The following is a 19285-nucleotide window of genomic DNA, read 5'->3' as shown; positions in this document are numbered from 1 at the left end:
AAAATAGATAATTAAAGGAATCGGTTTTTGCATCGGAAAATAGGCTCAAATTTTCCCGATTCCGATACTCCAAAAGCTCTGTTTTTTGTCGATTCCCTGTTCCGATTAATCGTCCCAACACTAATATATATATATATATATATATATATATATATATATATATATATATATATATATATATATATATCTTCTACTATGATATAAAAGGAACTGTGGAACTGTGTGTGTGTGTGTGAGAGAGAGAGTTAATTTCGTTCCCTATGGACTCCTAAACGGCTGGGCCGATTTTTATGAAATTTCACACGAAGGTACTTCATGTGCCTGGCAGTGTTCTTAGATATATATATAAAGAGTTAATATAATATGTTAAAAAACACTTTAGAAAGAGTCAGAATTAATTTTCAGAAAGGAAACCCAAAAGAAGTGGCTTGTCCTTAATCCGCGGAGTTTCGAAAGGAATACTTTCCTTCTCATCAGAGTGTAGGAATTAGCAAAATGCGGAATCAGATTTTGCTTGCAAAATATTTAATGAAACTGCAAGTGAGTTATAGAGCGTACTTGCTAAAAGTTAAAAAAAAAAAAAAAAAACAGTGATGCAGAGGAAATAGGGAAAAAATGAAAAATGATTTCATTCACGTGAATGGATGTTCGATTGAAAAGTGGAAGATTCAAGGACGGTAAAAGTGGAGGATCCAGATGTAAAGAATTCAAAGACATCCCATTACTGGAAGATATTTCGAGGTCATCCAAAAGACAGAATTCTGAGAAATAATTCAAAAATGAGTATAAGAAAAAGAATTGAGTTCAATATATTATAAAAAGAAATTGTACAGCGAATGAAGAAATGGAGCGTTTTCAACATGCTACTGCCGAGGCTAATTTGAAAATTAAAAAAGAAAATTATCGAGCGGTGGCGATGTTCGAGTCTCAATAAGTTTAGCCATACGGACGAGAAGTGAAACTTCGAAACATGTCATATTACATAATATTCATTTATTTCTAATATATTTCAGAATATACGCTCAAGAGCTTACCTCATTTGCATATCACATTAAAGAAAAATTGATTTTACTAAATAGAAAGAGTAGAGAGAATTGCTTTAACTTTCGGGGGAGGGAGGTTTCAGTCTTTCGTGGTCGTCTTATTTTCAAATGTATGTTCTGCATGTTTTCCCCCTTTCTTTGTGTGTTCTTTCTTTTTTCAGTCTTTTCCACGACAACCTGTGTAATAAACTCCTAAGATAATCTCACCCTCACGTCGATTCTGGTCACGGCACCAAAAAGTTCTCCCACTCATGTCAGCAGATGGCCTCTGACCTCATTGAAAATAAAATGGTCGTGATCGTCTTCTGACAGGAGGTCTTCACATGGATTCTCAGCATCTCAGGTTTCGTGTCGATTCTGCTGAAAATCAATTAGCTTGTATGCATGCCAGGAAAGAATAACAGACTCCAAGGTTCTAACTACGAAAAAGTTAATTTCACAAAAGTTTTTACATATATACATAGTTCAGTTTGATTATACCAAAAACATCAAGATTCTCCAAAATCTTATTCTTCGTGCTTACGGTGGCGGTCAGGATGGATGGAGGAGGTCTATGGCGTTCTTGGGGCATGTGTTTTTCTCGAGATCTGGCTTCAATCTGTCTATTTCGGCCCGGGTATTCGTTTTTATACTAAGGTAATGGAGTGGGTCAGACGATTCGCCCAGCCAACCAGCACCCAACACATCAAACGGGAAATACCTGACTCCTTTGCGTGTGTGCATTTCAACAAGTCATCTGTAGTTTTTGAATCTGAGACCAAAAATTAAATTTCTCTCACAAGCCCTCAAAAGGTCGACTCCTGTCACTCAGGGATCCCAGACGTCTGAGCCAGTGTTTCCTTAAGCCAGATGAATGCCCGATTCCATTCAACATTATTCTGACATTTCCTGCCATTGTTTTAATCAATAAAAATATCACAATAAACTCGTTCCTTTTTATAGGTCACCTGCTGCTGTCCGGGATTCAATCAACGTTTAACGGACAATCTCAGGATATTTACCCAGCCTTACTCAGGGTTTTAAGGGATTTTAACCTCCCCAATGGGGAGCAGTATCGCTCCTCCAGACGGTCACGTCATACTAGTGCTTTTACTTTTCTAAGTTTAATCTTAACTATATTACTTTTTATGCTTGCATTTTTCTATATAATCCATGATTTTCCCAGGCTTTGCTTTGAAAAAATATTTTTTGTATTCAATATTATACGCATTGTCAACAATCCATAAAAAATTATTACCAACTTCTTAAATTGACTAAATAAAAAAATCAAATAAAAGACGTAATTAAGTAAATAAACAGAAAGAAGGGACAAAAAAGAGAGAAACAGAATTAACTGGCGACGTCGTAAGCAAAAGATTGTCAGCCCTAGCACGGCAAAGAGCATCACTTTTAGTAACTCTCCCTATATAACATAAATAACCTATGTTTATGAAAGTGTCGACGACGAAAAAGTTGTTATGGTAACCAACAGACAATCAGAAGAAACCGTCTCTCACGTTCCTTACTAATTATGAGGACTTTTATGCATATAAAAATCGGCCCAGCCGTTTTTGAGCCCATAGAAAACGAATTCACACACACACGCACACTCACACACACACATACACGCGCACACACACTCCCACGCACACACTCACACACACACACTCACATATGCACACACACACATGCACACACACACACTCACGCACACACACACACACACACACACACACACACACAAAGTTCCGTTTATATAGTAGTAGAGATAGAGACTAAGTTTCTTCATTAGAGAATTTAAAAAAATTAGATCAATATTTTATATTTTCCTCAAGAAACGCCGTTACACGAGCCCTGCTAGTTATTTTTGGAATGTCTTGCCTGTCCGATTTTTTTATAGTAATAAAACAGAATGTATTAACTCAGATGTTTTATACTTATCAATATAATTTTCCAATATTTCGAAATAAAATCTCTTTATCAGAAGAAAAATTTAATTCCGATCATTGTTGTTTCTTTTTTTTATTTAAATTTCTTACCATATGTTATTGTAGTTTGTGTCTCACAGCTTCTCGTTAATTTCATCATTTTGTGATTATGTAAAAACCGTAACTCTTTGTTGGACTGTTGTAGTCTGGAGGGAAGTAGTACTCTAATAATGCATTCTATTGTTCGTTGGTGTTCTGTCGTTATTATGGATTTCTTGTGGAGGTTTTTTGTAGCTGTTTTTATTTGTTATCTTTAAATTTTATTTGATCTGCACTGGTTCTGACTCAGGAAAAACCCGTCGTCATGTGACCTTGGCAAGAGATTGGTGTCTCGGTTTATTTATAGGCTTTAATCCGACCGGACGGATTATCCACACGTAATTGCACGGGATTAATCTCTTTGTTTTATTTCTTTTCTTTCTTGTATTAGTCTAAGTGCCAGTATACTCTCGGCAGCCAATTAAAACATCAATTTCGAATCGGTACATGCCAATTTATAGTGGATCAAACACTAGTGAAAAGGAGAAAAAAACAAAACAAATACTCGTTCTTTGACATAGCGCGAACGGCTGTATGCAAATTCCAAGCTGTGTGCGAAATGACGTCACGGTAAGGAAAAAGGAACTGCTTATGAATTCGATATTCCCATGAAGCTTTCTCATTTGGAGGAAGGCGTTTCAACCCGCCTAGGGCGAATACCACTTCGGTACGGTTCGGTAAAGTTCGGTATGGTAACAGGATGGATGCGGAAATAATTCAGACGGCAATTTATGTAGTTTTTTCATCGTTATGATCGATTTGTTACAAGGTGCATTGTCTTCGTGAAAGATCGCTTTTTTGTCCGTATCCTTATTCGATATATATATATATATATATATATATATATATATATATATATATATATATATATATATATATATAAGCATATTTCATTAAATAAAATAGACATTTTTTTTGTCTATTAACTCTATTTTCGATTCTTTATAACTTCCAAATGGCAGTCTTCACTTCTGGCGGGAACTGGCTGATGTAATCACCATATTTATCATAAGTCCGAGTACTTTTCAATCCTTCAGGATTCATCATCAATTCAATTTTAACCAATGGGGGGGGGATAAATAATAAAGCAATGAAAAAAAAAACAACATAAATTGTTCAAAACCAGTTAGATTAATCCGTGACGATGAATCCTGAAGGATTGGAAAGTACTAGGACTTATGATAAATATGGTGATTACATCAGCCAGTTCCCGCCAGAAGTGAAGACTGCTATTTGGAAGTTGGAATGGATCGAAAATAGAATTAACAGACAAAAAAATATATACTTTATTCAAAGGACACATAAGCATCCTTGTGGCACACCACACAAAAAAGACACCTTCTTGAATAGTTTTTTTTTTTTTTACGTGCTGTCCTAAAATTGGAGACACTTTCCTCCGAAAAAAACACCATTCAACAAATTATTATTTTCACATATCACATTTATTTCCATGAAGTTCACATATCACATTTATTTCCATGAAGTTCACATATCACATTTATTTCCATGAAGTTCACATATCACATTTATTTCCATGAAGTTCACATATCACATTTATTTCCATGAAGTTCACATATCACATTTATTTCCATGAAGTTCACATATCACATTTATTTCCATGAAGTTCACATATCACATTTATTTCCATGAAGTTCACATATCACATTTATTTCCATGAAGTTCCGATTTTCGGAGTTCAATGCATTTCTCTAGTATTTCTACATCACTCTAATCGATCACACGAAAATGCTTCAACGACTGACGGACAACCCTGTAACTCACTCCAAATGTCTAATAACTAAGCAACTCTCTGGATGTGTGTTCATATTTTTTCGTTAAGCTGACGTCACACGATGCGGCCAATCCTTACTGTCCATGTCATCCCATTGTTATTGTTTATTATAAATTATTGTTTACGAAATTAAATTCTAAATCTACTTATTGCGACTTTAAAAATTATTTGAAACAATTCTACTCTTTTTTTTTTTTTTTTTTTTTACAAAAGCGTCACCACTTATCAAGGCCCGGGGGCCACTCGAGAATAAGGGTTAATGAGGGTGCAGTAGTCAATGGGCAATATTTTAGTAATCATTAGTAGTAGAAATATGGTGAATTGGATTACTTAAGTGGATGACTCTGAAAAATTTGTTTACGTTAGACTTGAAGACGACCAAATTGTCGTCAGCTGGAAAGCAGGCAAACGGAAGAGATTTCCACAGGCGTGCAGTTCTAAGAAAGAAGCTTTGTTTATGGAATCTACGTTTAGGTTTAGGCACAGATAAAGAGTGTGTGAAATTGTTGATAGTGGTTTTGGCTAGACGAATGTTTTTCATGAAAATTTGGCGAGGGGGGTGCCATAGATTGGAGCTCAGCTGAGCATTTGCCATGAAAATAACGATAAAGCAGATACAGGCGTGCAACGTCCCTTCTGTGAGAAAGAGGTTGCAAGGAAGAGAAAAGGGCATCCCCAACTAGGCTACGAAGTCTATTTTGAACTCTGTTGTGGCAGGATAAGTCTTCCTAGCTGCTCCTTCCCAGACGTGATAACAGTATTCCATCGTTGAACGTACTTAGTTCTTACATAGGTAGAGAATTTTATCAGGATTGAGATATCTACTGGAGCGGTAGAAGGATTCTACCATTTTTCCAGCTAACTTGGCAACGGATCTGATGTACGTGTTCAATTTCAGATCAGGAGTAAAGGCCAAGCCCAGAAGATTGTCAAAACATGGAGCTTCACCAAAACGAGAGCCATTCATTTCAATTGATTCCAGACGGGCTCAGAGCGTTGATAATGTAAAGATAGAAGCTTGGTTTTATATGCATTAAAAGTAACCAGCCACCTTTTCCCCATTGTACCACTTTGCTTAACTTATATTCCCGTATTTTGTTATTGTTTCGAAATTCTTTTTGTAACATCCTTTCTCTTAACGAAGTATTTACTACTTTAAAACATTCAACAATCTCCGTGTTCTCTCGGCTTGGCAAAAGTCCAATATTTAACAAATGGAGCCGAAAACGAAAAGATTGCAAAATATCAGAACCTCAAAGATGATGTAAAAACAGCGTAGTTCCCGAATAAAAATTATACTAGTTGTGATAAGAGCAACTAATCAAATAAAAAATCTTTAAAATGCTTAGATATGGACGTCACTCAGAGGGTAGCGAAAAAGGATAGAGAGCTGCATGTTTTGGTTTCGATTCTTGCTGATGGTATCCAAGTCATTTTTTTTTTACTTTTGAAATCAATGCTAGATATTGGATACAATATAATAATCGATAATCTATAATAATAAATACGAAATCTGCATGTTCTCTCTCTCTCTCTCTCTCTCTCTCTCTCTATCTATCTATCTATCTATCTATCTGTCTCTATCTACTTCCTTTTGCCCCTCTCTCTCTCTCTCTCTCTCTCTCTCTCTCTCTCTCTCTCTCTATCTATCTATCTATCTATCTATCTGTCTCTATCTACTTCCTTTTGCCCCTCTCTCTCTCTCTCTCTCTCTATCTATCTATCTGTCTCTATCTACTTCCTTTTGTCCCTCTCTCTCTCTCTCTCTCTCTATCTATCTATCTATCTATCTATCTGTCTCTATCTACTTCCTTTTGCCTCTCTCTCTCTCTCTCTATCTATCTATCTATCTGTCTCTATCTACTTCCTTTTGCCTCTCTCTCTCTCTCTCTCTCTCTCTCTCTCTCTCTCTCTCTCTCTCATAGAAAGAAAGGTTAAAACAAAATTCTTAGAAGACAATGGAAATGGTTCCAAATTTCTAAGGACAGAAGCCCCCCCCCCTTTAAAACTCCAAATGTATTCTATTTTCATAAAAATTTTCATCATATAGAGCGTTCCATGGTCATTCCACCCGTTACGTTTTAAAAAAAAACGGCTGTGAAAGTCAAAATCTTAATTCTGGATGAAAAGAAAAATTAAACAAACTGATGTGCAAAACAATAGAATTAGTACAAAGGAGCTTTTAAAAAAAATGACAAACAAAAGTGTATTTCATTTATTGTCAATATTTGACAAAAGGGACAACAATTCCGCTATCTGGCTGCTGCGATATTTTTGGATTATAATTGGGTATGATCTCGCACAGTCAGGAGATTCTATTTATAAACGATGCTGTTAGAAACTGACAAATCAAATTAATTTACGTTCTGCTACCAACATATCAGAAACCAGAATTGCTCCATAAAAATTAAACCTTTTCTGTAGCAACTTCGCATATGTTTTCTTCGCGTCAACACGGGGAGAATCTTTTGCTCTGTGGCTTCCAACTCAAGAACTGTCTACTGAGAACCAGCCACCTCCAGGACTTGTGTAGAACAACTAACTATCGGAAACTGTTCTGTCTACTGAGAACCACTCACCTCCAGGACTAGATAGATTTAATAGATAGATTTAATAGATAGATAGATAGACAGATAACAGATAATTAAATGCTTCTGCCTGGCTATTATGTAACATTTTCTCTTTCATGTTGGACCAAGTTTTGTTCTTTTGTCCCCCCCCTTCGCCATTCTCCCAATTAACTCAACAGATGTTATGTCAGACTCTCTTCATACCTTCTGTTTTTTCGTTTTGCCTGCCGTGGTTTGGCTTCAAAAATTGGATTCTCCTCATGAAGAAATCCTTGATGGCTGTAGATCTTCCCGAGGTGGTTGAGTGGTATTTTGAAAGCTAGCATGACAAAGTTGAGATAAATGGCAAGTTTTCCTGGAGAGTTAGTTCCTTGTGGTGGTCGATCTGAAGTGGGGCGCGTCTGAAGTGTCTTGATAAGGCTGGAATGATGCTCTTATTTAGGTGCAGCTCGATTTAAGAAAGTCATCTTTCTAAGCATTACCTCCTCCATGTAGATCGCTACAGACGTAGTTTTAATAAAGCCGAAAAATATGTCATTTTGATGTCGTAGTCGTATATTTGATACAAAATTGCTGTTTTTTTTTTTTTCAATTAGAGAGTATTTTATTTATTATATGCTACGAAATCGACGGGAAAAGTCAAAGAGACTGGATGTACGTGTATGAAATAGCGGAAACGAAACTTATCGGAAGTGCATTTACAAATTGCTGTGAACTTCCGGTTTCGTAAATTCAGGAAATCGAGTGATTAACAAATTCTTGTTTTTGTTTTTTTTTCAATTCACCTCCCCTCACTCCTCTCTCTCTCTCTCTCTCTCTCTCTCTCTATATATATATATATATATATATATATATATATATATATATATATATATAGATCTTTCTTTTTTCTTTCTTTCTCTACCTCTCTATCCCCCCCCTCTCTCTCTCTCTCTTTCTCTCTCTACTTTTTCTCTCTTTTCTCCCTTTCTCTCCCTTCTCTTCTTCCGCTCTCTTTCCACTGTCTCCTCTTTGTTTTTATCTTCCTCTCTCCCCCCTTCTCTCTCTCTTTTCTCCCCTCTCTCTCTTTCTCTTTTCTATCTTTCTCTCTCTCTCTTACCTCTCTCTGTTCCATATAAAAAGAAAGGTTCCTACGTGTATATAAAAAAAAATCTTTGGAAGACAATGGAAGTGGTCCTGAATCTCCAAATGCACCTTTAACGCGTTAAATATATTACATTTTTAAAACGTTTAAGAAGTATATGTATGCAATTCTTTTTCCTGGAAAGACAATTAAACTGGTCATAATTCTTTAAGCGTTTTTCTAAGAGAGCTATGAGGGCAGAGACTCTCTTTTAAAACTTTAAATATATCTTATTTTGATGAAATTCAAACAACGTGCAGAAAAGACAATGGGAGCGCTCTTTCTTCCCCTTCAAAGTAAGCTATTGAGGATGAAATTTCCAAATACAGTAGAACCCCGGGATACGGTGGCCTTGTGATACGTTTTTTTTTCAGGTTACAATGTAGAATACGATGTTTTTCCGGCATCTGCCTACAGCATTTGCCCCTCCTTACGGTGCTATTTATAATGTTATTTGATTATATATATATATATATGTGTATTATATATTGTACTGTATTTTGTTACTAATTTTTAATTCCGTATCCCGGGTTCTATTGTACATACGTGGCGGGTAAGCACTACTTACAGTGAATATTAACTTGTTCTTTCTCAGTAGGCACTATGTCAATTGTTTTAAAACCTAACATAGTCATATTGTACTTCGTGTTTATATAACTACTAGTGGCGTTGCTCGGGTGTTTAGAGGTCTGTGGGGGGGGAGTAAATCAAAACAAAGCGAAGTAATAACCCTGGTTTAAATATTATTAAAAAAAAACAGCGAACGTGATAAAAAAATAACGAAGGTGATGCAAAACGAACGATGTTAAAACTTCTTAGCGGGAGTGCTCGGGTGTTTGGAAAAAAGTTTGGGGGGCGGGGAGATGGGGGGGGGGCTCGAGACCGAATCCTTGAGGCGAAAGCGAAAAAAAATAGCGTGATGACTTACCTCGATGCTACGAAGGTAGGGGAATGAGAACGGATGAAATTTAATGATTAAAAAGTGATTTGACAGGTGCGTGAATTTAAGGAGGTCAAAAACACTTAACTTTTGCTGTGAGAGAGTTTTTTTTTTGTTGTTTCTCCCAAGTTGTTGGGGGAAAACAGCCTCCCATAAATAATGGGGGTGTCCAAATGAAAAACAATTGTTTGATATGACGGTTTTCTCCGTATTAATCAAAGCTGCTCTGCTTCCTGGACGTTCCCGGCGCGAAAACTGAGGAAGAAACATTGTTTCAATTTAGTTTCACTTTATTTATAGTAAAAAGTTGAACAAACACGCGACAGAGCGAAATAGCGCGAATTTTATAAAAGTCGATGTAAATAAATCTAGACACGACGTGCGTTCGCAAATCGTAGATATTATAATCTAGACGGTATATAAACAGTTCTAAGACATAGTATAGTACCCCTCCTCCGAGAACCCCGGCGAAAAAATCCTTTCTTAGAATACAATGTATATAGATGTCTATATATATCTAGTGTATAGAAGGTATACGTGTTTCTACAATCGATGCTCGTGCATCGTCTAGTGGTAAAGACAGTTACTCTTGTTTGTATATGGGGTGTATATAAGTGTCGATCTGTTACGTGTATATTTAATTATCTTTCTATGTGTATGTAGATGTTTTCACATAGTCACGGCAATAACGAACCGTACAATCTTTAACAATGACGAATAACATTCTTGCTTGCTTGACTTAAACATTGTCTCTATTCTATATTCTATGGTCCCCCCCCATCGCCAAACTTTCACGAGAAACACTCGTATAGTTGAAACCACTGTCAGTAATTCCCCGCACTCTATATCCGTTCCTAATCTAAACGTAGATTCCATGAACAAAGCTTTTTTCTTAGAACTGCGCACCTGTGGGACTCTCTTCCATTTGCCTGCTTTCCAGATGACTACAATATGGTCGTCTTCAAGTCCAACTTAAACAAATTCTTGATGAGCCGTTCCACTTAAATAATCTAATTTATCAAATTTCCACTACTAACAATTACTACGACATTATCCCATTGATCACTGTACACTTATTAGCCCTTATTCTCGAGTGGCCTCTGGGCCTTGATATGTGGTGACTCCTTTGTAAAAAAAAAACAACACAATAGCCGAGTTATTATTTCCAGATCTTTATTTCCAAATATTCCGCGTCTCTAAGTTTGCATCTTCGTATCTTCTCCCTTACATTTTTCTTAGTTGATCCGTAGATGCTTTCATCAGATTACAGAGACAATTATTGTCCGTTAACTAACCCAGTTGTTAGCTAACTACAAAAATCGTCTTTTCAACTTTCCGTTACAAACTAACTACTAATTCTGATTTCTGCTGGTTTATGTTTCTTACGTCAGCCAGAGTAAACAATCTTGTTTGTCACGTACGTCACATATCGTTGTTTACTAAACCAAATCCCAAACTTTGTTTATGCTTTTCCTTTATTCATAACATGTTTACTTGAGCCAAAAATTCCCCAGTTAAATATCTTAACAAAAAATATTTTAACAAAAAAATATTTTAACAAAAAAATATTTTAACAAAAAAAATATTTTAACAAAAAAAATATTTTAACAAAAAAATATTTTAACAAAAAAATATCTTAAATAAAAAAAATATTTTAACAAAAAAATATTTTAACAAAAAATATTTTAACAAAAAAATATTTTAACAAAAAATATTTTAACAAAAAATATTTTCACAAAAAATATTTTAACAAAAAATATTTTAACAAAAAAAATATTTTAACAAAAAAATATTTTAACAAAAAATATTTTAACAAAAAATATTTTAACAAAAAATATTTTAACAAAAAATATTTTAACAAAAAATATTTTAACAAAAAATATTTTAACAAGAAAAATATTTTAACAAAAAATATTTTAACAAAAAATATTTTCACAAAAAATATTTTAACAAAAAAAATATTTTAACAAAAAAATATTTTAACAAAAAAATATTTTAACAAAAAAATATTTAAAAAAAAAATATTTTAATAAAAAATATTTTAACAAAAAAATATTTTAACAAAAAAATATTTTAACAAAAAATATTTTAACAAAAAATATTTTAACAAAAAAAAATATTTTAACAAAAAAAAATATATTAACAAAAAAATATTTTAACAAAAAATATTTTAACAAAAAATATTTTAACAAAAAAAAATATTTTAACAAAAAAAAATATTTTAACAAAAAAAAATATTTTAACAAAAAATATTTTAACAAAAAAATATTTTAACAAAAAATATTTTAACAAAAAATATTTTAACAAAAAAATATTTTAACAAAAAAAAATATTTTAACAAAAAATATTTTAACAAAAAAATATTTTAACAAAAAAATATTTTAACAAAAAAAAATATTTCAACAAAAAAAAATATTTTAACAAAAAATATTTTAACAAAAAAATATTTTAACAAAAAAATATTTTAACAAAAAAATATTTTAACAAAAAAATATTTTAGTTACATTCTTTTCTTTTAAAATATTTTTCTGAATATTTTTTAGCCTAAATGATTCAACAATTAGTCATAATAATCGTTCAAACCCTTGGCACTGCCTGCCACAACATAACACAGATGCTACGCTGTGATCATAGCCAAAAGAGCCACAACTTAACAATCATATCTCACACTAGTATCGTTATCAGTTCACAAACGTTTGCTATAAAGCACGTGCGATTTGCTGACTGCGGAAATTTCAAGAATAGTTGAATGTCCATGACGACTGTTCATGTGTGTGCGTAGCAAATCAGACAAAAAAAAAACAGAATTCGATTTAGGATTGTGTATATAAAAATGTGTACAATAAAGTCTGAAAACAATGTGTGCAGGTGTGTGTGTGTGTGTGTGTGTGTGTGTGTGTGTGTGTGTGTGCGTGTGTGTGTTACATGGAAGGGCTGCCCCCTTCTCATGTAAGTAAGAAGACAGACTAGATAAGTGAAAATAATATTAGGAAAAAGGCTAGAACCAAACCCTGTAGGCAAGTGGATAAATTGAAATCCTAGGAATGCAGTCCATTGTTAATTCTTAATTAGAAATAGCTAAATATTATTTATGTCGGAACAAAAGCGATTGCTCATTCGTTTAGAATAACTGGATATTAAATATATCAGTTAAAAGAATGGACAATGCGAGTTCGAAAATGTTATTTAAAAATAGGTTAGATATTAAACAATTAGAATTGAGAATTCTTTGTTTGCCAAAAGTGTGTTGGACAGACATATGTAAATCCACGTGAAAGTTAGTCACGTTGGGAAACACACTTCTGACGTCATAAACAAAGGAGATTTCTCAATATAGGAATCGAGGGTTCGAAGTAGTCAGGAAGATTAGCATCAGATAATCGGAGTAGATCACACACAGTGATAGAGAGAGCTGATGCCCTTAGAAGCGAAGGGGGGAGTAGACCATGTAATCGAAAAGGCTTGAATTCCTGACATCACCGATCGGCCGGTTGAAGAATAAAGAATTCGTTTATATTTTGTAAGTGTTGATGAGAGAGAGAGAGAGAGAGAGAGAGAGAGAGAGAGAGAGAGAGAGAGAGAGAACAAGAGAAGATCACACAGAGTGATAGAGTCAATTGGAGACTGAGAGCCCCTTAGAGGCGAAGGGTAGAAGAGTCGACCATGCAGTCATACAAGTTTGAATTCCTGACTTCATCAATCGGCCGACAGATGAATAAAGAAATCGCCATCTAATGTTTTGTTGTTGTCTTTCGTGTCGTCTTTACAACCGAAAAGGTAAATGTGTTTTGTGTATTCATCTATAAACGAACTCTTGTATAACCCCCTTACAAGTAATGCGCCTCCTTCATCATAATAATGAATCTCCTCTTCTCCATATGTGTTAAGAACTGTTGCATCAATATGTCTCAGACTGTATTAATATGAAGTCCTCAATAATCACCCCAATCTGTTATAAATGTCTCCCTCCGTATTTATCCGACGTCATAAACAAAGGAGATTTCTCAATATATTGAATTGGGGTTCGAAGTTAGAGTCAGTTAGAGTCAGTTGGGAGGAGGAGGAGGAGAGAGAGAGGGGGAGAGGTCAGAGAGAGAGAGAGAGAGAGCAGATTCCCTTAGAAGCGAAGGGGGAAGAGGGGACCATGGAATCGGAAAGGCTTGAATTCTTGATATCACCGATCGGCCGGTTGATGAATAAAGAAATTACCATCTAATATTTCGTAACTGTCCCCCTCCGTAATTATCATCACAGTCGTCATAATGTGCAAAGAACTGTTATAAATGGCTTCCCCTCGGAATTGTCATCACCATCGTTATTTGTGTATTATGAGTCCCCATTATACATGTCCTGTTAATGTGTCTTCTTCGGGGTGGCCTGTTCCAGTTCATGTTCCTTGTGAACGTTAAGCCGAGAAGTTTGAAAGAAGTACTTTCCGGTAATATGTCTTTAGTCATAGCTATTGGTAGTAGAGAAGGTTTCTTGTAATTATTGAAGAAAACAAGCTTAGTCCTGGCAGCATTGAATGTGACCATCCATTTTTGTCCCCATTCCACAACAGATTGAAGGCTTTCCTCTAGTCTTTCAATTGTATGGCAGATCAACCACAGAGAGTCATTTTATGCTAGATATTATAATCTGAAAATAAATAGTTTTTAGTGGAGTCGTTGAATGTTGTTAATCACGTCGAAAAAGTAGCATTCGCTGAAGAACAACAAATAAAGGAATGTTACATGAAAGAACTGCCCCCTTCTCATCTAAGTAAGAAGCGGAAGTGAAAATATTAGGAGAAGGCTAGAATCGAACCCTGTAGGGAAGTAGGATATAGGATTAGAATAGCTAAATATTATTAATGTCAGAAAAAGAATTGATTGTCCAATCTTTTAGAAAGCTGGGAATTTAATATGTCAGTTAAAAGAATGGAAAATGCGAGTTAAAAAAATATTGTTTAAAAATACGTTAGATATTAAACAGTTAGAATTGAAAATTCTTTGTGGCCAAAAGTGTGTTGAACGGACATGTGTAGAAGACGTGATATAGTCACGTTGGTCGACAGTACACTTCTGACGTCATAAACAAAGAAGATTTCACAATACATTGAATCTGTGGGTTCGGAGTTAGGGAGTTGAGAGAGAGAGAGAGAGAGAGAGAGAGTCAGTTAGAGAGAATGCAGAAGAGATCGAGAGGAGAGCCCCTTAAAAGTGAAGGGAGGAAAGTAGACCATGTAGTTGTACAGGTTTTAATTCCTGATTTCATCAATCGGCCGACAGATGAATAAAGAAATCACCATTAATAATTTTGTAACAGTTTGTCTCGTGTCGTCATTCCTTACAACCGAAAAGGTAAATGTGTTTTTATCATCATCTTGTAACGAACTTTGTACAACCCATCCAAGTATTATGTGTCCTTCCCGCCATCAACAATAATTATCTCCTCGCCTCTATATGTGTTAAGAACTGTTGCGTCATATGTCTCAGCTCTGTATTAATATTATGAAGTCCCTAAGAATCATCCCAGTCTGTTATGAATGTCCCCCTCAGTATTGTCATCTCCATCGTTATATCTGCTATACATTAGGTGTGTCAGAAACTTCATGAAAAATATTGAATAATTCGACCCCATGTTTTTCCAAGCTTATAACTACTCGAAATATGTCATTCAAGCCCTCATTTTTTTCAATTAAAGGAACAAGGACCAAGGTTTCATTAAAAAAAAATGTTTAAAAAAACAAAAAAAAAAACAACGTGATTTTTAAAAAAGGGGTCTTACACTTCGGACTTTACAGGTAAATTTCTAAAAAACACTTCTTTTTTGTTTTAAATTTGAATATATTATGTATTGATCTTTTATCTTCAATTTGTGATATATAAAACTTGGGTGAGTAAATTATTTACTTTTTAATAGACATTTCAAAATGAGGGGCGTGAATTAATTTTTTTCAATTAAAGGAGCAAGGACCAAGGTCTCATTTAACGTGGTTTAAAAAAAAAAGGTTTTAAACTTCGGACTTTACAGGTAAATTTCTAAAAAAAACACTACTGTTTTTGTTTTAAATATTATTTATTGATCTTTTGACTCCCAATTTGTAATATATAAAACTTTGATGAGTAAATTAATTATTTACTTTTTAATAGACATTTGAAAATGGGGGGGGGCGTGAATTAAAAAAAAAAACGTTTGTCTAAAATATTATATTCAGTTTATTGGAAAGAGCATAACATTTCACATCGACCCTGAAAATATCGTAAAAATAGAATGAATAGAAAAATTGATAGATTTTTAAAGTTTAAAAATTGAAAAATACTGAACTCGTAAAATTCAATTAATTTCATTACTGTTTTTTAAAATATAAAAAAATAATATTTCTATTACTTTTTATGCAACTTTAATAGTTTATTTTGGAAGTATAATCCATAAAGAAAATAAACAGCCCACTTTTAAAAGAGAAATTACGAGTGTTTTTATATTTTATTCGCAGTTTCGTGTTACTGTTAGGGGTGTCAAAAATTCCTACAAAAATTCTGATAACCCTAGTTATACATGTCCCGTTAATATGTCTCGATATGAACTCGTTATCTCTCTTTTGATATGAGTCCCCTATGCAACGCGTGTGTGTGTGCGCGCGCGCGTGCGTGTGCGTAAAACTTGAGGGAAATATCTTCTATATCGTGAAATGTTCTAATACAATATCTAGCAAATCAGACAAAAACCAGACAGGGTTCGCTTCGAGATTGTGTCTATAAAAATGTGTACAAGCAGGATGTGTACAGATGTATGCGTATAAGTTGGAGGAAACTGTCTTACATACCGTGAAATATTTGTGCTTATTGCACGTGTAATAATGAGGTGTGTTCATTGGAGGCAAGATCTGGAGAAAAAGAATGTTTTTGTTCGTTCCTATTTATATATCGATAGGCGCGTTCTCTACCATTGCGAGTGGAGAGTCTGGGACGCCACCTGGTAAATGCATGCGTAAATGTGTAGAAAACGGTATGTAATGCTACACATGGAACACATTATCGCTAGACTGCTCCACCGTAGACTACAACACGATCGTCTTTAAATATAGTGTCAACAAATACTTATGACAAACCATACTCGTTATTAATAAAAAATATGTACAATCCGTTCGTTATTTTCAATCCTCTCATAATATTCTTCAACATTCCGTTCATCTTATTAATTTTTACCCTCGAATGACTTTTTTGCTTGGATAAGCAGTAACCCGTTCAAAAATAATACAAAATAATAGAAATAAAAGTTTAATATGTCTTCTGCGTCCTCTATCATTTTTTTTTTAAATCTTCAACGGTAGACGTCATACTCAATGCGGAGTGAGTTGTTTATGCTAGTCGAGTATACGTTCTCGGCAGTCAGTCCGATCTTGGCTTTGTTGCTATTGAGCTGAGATATGATTCTGTTCAGTCCCCGAAAGGTCACCTTCCCAGACTTTACCTTCTCCTTGAGAAAGGGTTATTTTATTGCTATTTTTCTGAGGCCCCTTTCCCAAGGTTGCTCGGGCATTTTCTAGGCTAGAGGACGATTTTTTAAACAATCACACCTGACTTTGTGTCCAACCTCTCTCCTTCCTGGAGAGGAGGTAAGTTCTAATACAATACATAGCAGATAAGACAAAAAGCAGTCGGGGTTCGGTTCGAGATTGTGTTTATAAAAATGTGTATAATAACGAGTTGTAAAGGTGTATGTGTATAAGTTGGGGGAAACTGTCTTACATATCGTGAAATGTGCATCAGTGGTAGGACTAAATATGTCTGTAGAGACAATGATCCATAAAAACTGTTAAAAATGTAAAGAATAGATTAGTTATGAGCAAAAGTATTTCGAGGAAGTTTGGAAGTAGAAGAATCAATAAAAAAAAAACTCACTTTTACTAAAGTCTTCAAATCGAAAATCTTAAAAGATTCAACTACGAAGTGCCTTCAATAAGTTTCTAGACATTTTTGTACATGCATTTAAAACTGTCGTTGACTCTTGAAAGTTCAGTATATTATTGTTATGGATCTTGTGCGAGGACTGGCCAATCCTTTATGATTCAGCTACAATAGGAATTGGAATTCACCCTACTAAAGCCTGATTGTCACAGCTAATGAATTTCAAAAATGCAATATGGAGGTGAGTACATTTTAGTAGAACGATATGCAATTAAAATTCTGTTAAAAACTTGGAAAAAAGGCGCACAAACGTAAGAAATGCTTCAGACTGTTTTGGGGCCATCTTGCATGAATCGAGTATCAGTTTTTAGGTGGCATAAAAGATTCAAGGAAGGCAGGACATCTGTGAGGGACGATGAGATGTGTGGGAAGAGAGAGGGAAATAAGAACACCAGAGTTGATTGGCCAAATAAAGAATTTCATGGATAAGGATTGTCGTGTGCCTATAGAGATAATAAGTGCACAATTTGCTGTTAGTGTGGGAACTGTCCACGCACTTATTCACAAGAAATTGAAGATGCAGTGCAATTTCAGACTATAATAAATTGCAGTTTCATTCAATGCCGTAACCAGCAAATACTAGCATGGCTACAAATATAATTTGCTGATTTCTTTGAAACTCCGTGGAATAAGGACTTTGCAAATTGTTTTGTGGAATATTCAGTCGAGCAATAAATTTGATTGTAAATTTCAACTTACAGTGTTAATTTCTTTTCTCTCTCTACATATATATATATATGTATGTGTGTGTGTGTGTGTGTGTGTACAGAGAGAGAGAGAGAGAGGGAGAAAGAGGGAACAGGAGAGTGGGAAAGAGAGATAATTAGATACAAAAATATTTTCGTGTGCTAGAATCCATCTTAAACTCAACGCAATTATGCAGAATGTAGAAACTATGTTTAAATAGAATTCAGCATAATAGTGAAATGAAACCGATTATCTAATAAGAAACTATAAAAATCCATGATTAATTAACGCGCGTTTTTTTTTTTAAATGTGCAAATTAGTTAACTTTTATGTAGTCGCTCGAATATTCATGACTGGGTATATTAATAAGTTAGCTTTAATAATTTTTAATAGAAGACGTATGCTTTTAATATCAATGTTGTAAGGGCAAGAAAAAAGTTAAAGTTTATATATATATATATATATATATATATATATATATATATATATATATATATATATATATTTAAATAAGGGAGTAGTCATATATATATATATATATATATATATATATATATATATATATATATATATATATATATAAGCCGGGAAACTTGATGATACCCGGGATTGAATGAATGTTTCACAGTCCCATATTTTTATTACCATTAAAATCTGTGAAATCGATCATATTTCGATCAAATCGATTGGTTGCCTGCTTTAGTGTAATTATTTTTATATATAAAATGCAACCGTCAAGTATCATGGTTCATTTGTGCTGTAAACAGAAATATTTCAAACGCACCTTTGTTATATCAAAGAACCTATTGTTAATTTTAAACGCCTTGACTTTAGAAGTCACTCGTGCATATCAAAATAACCTACTGCGGATTTTCTATGTTGGGCCCTTTCAGTTTGAGCGGTAATTAAACTTCTCAAATCCACTTCTGATGTTAGGCTGTGTAAGGTGTTAACTTTGGTCAAAATCGCCTGTTCCTTCTTTCATTGGATTATTTCGATTATCGAAAACATTCTGATACAAAGCCTATCTAAGAACACTGCCAGGTACATGAAGTACCTTCGTGTGAAATTTCATAAAAATCGGCCCAGCCGTTTAGGAGTCCATAGGGAACGAAATTAGCTCTCTCTCACACACACACACACAGTTCCTTTTATGTCATAGTAGAAGATAT

This window comes from Euprymna scolopes, chromosome 37, assembly GCF_053919585.1.
Source record: "Euprymna scolopes isolate OS-2025 chromosome 37, ASM5391958v1, whole genome shotgun sequence".
Taxonomy (NCBI): domain Eukaryota; kingdom Metazoa; phylum Mollusca; class Cephalopoda; order Sepiida; family Sepiolidae; genus Euprymna; species Euprymna scolopes.
This window is presented reverse-complemented; position numbering follows the sequence as displayed.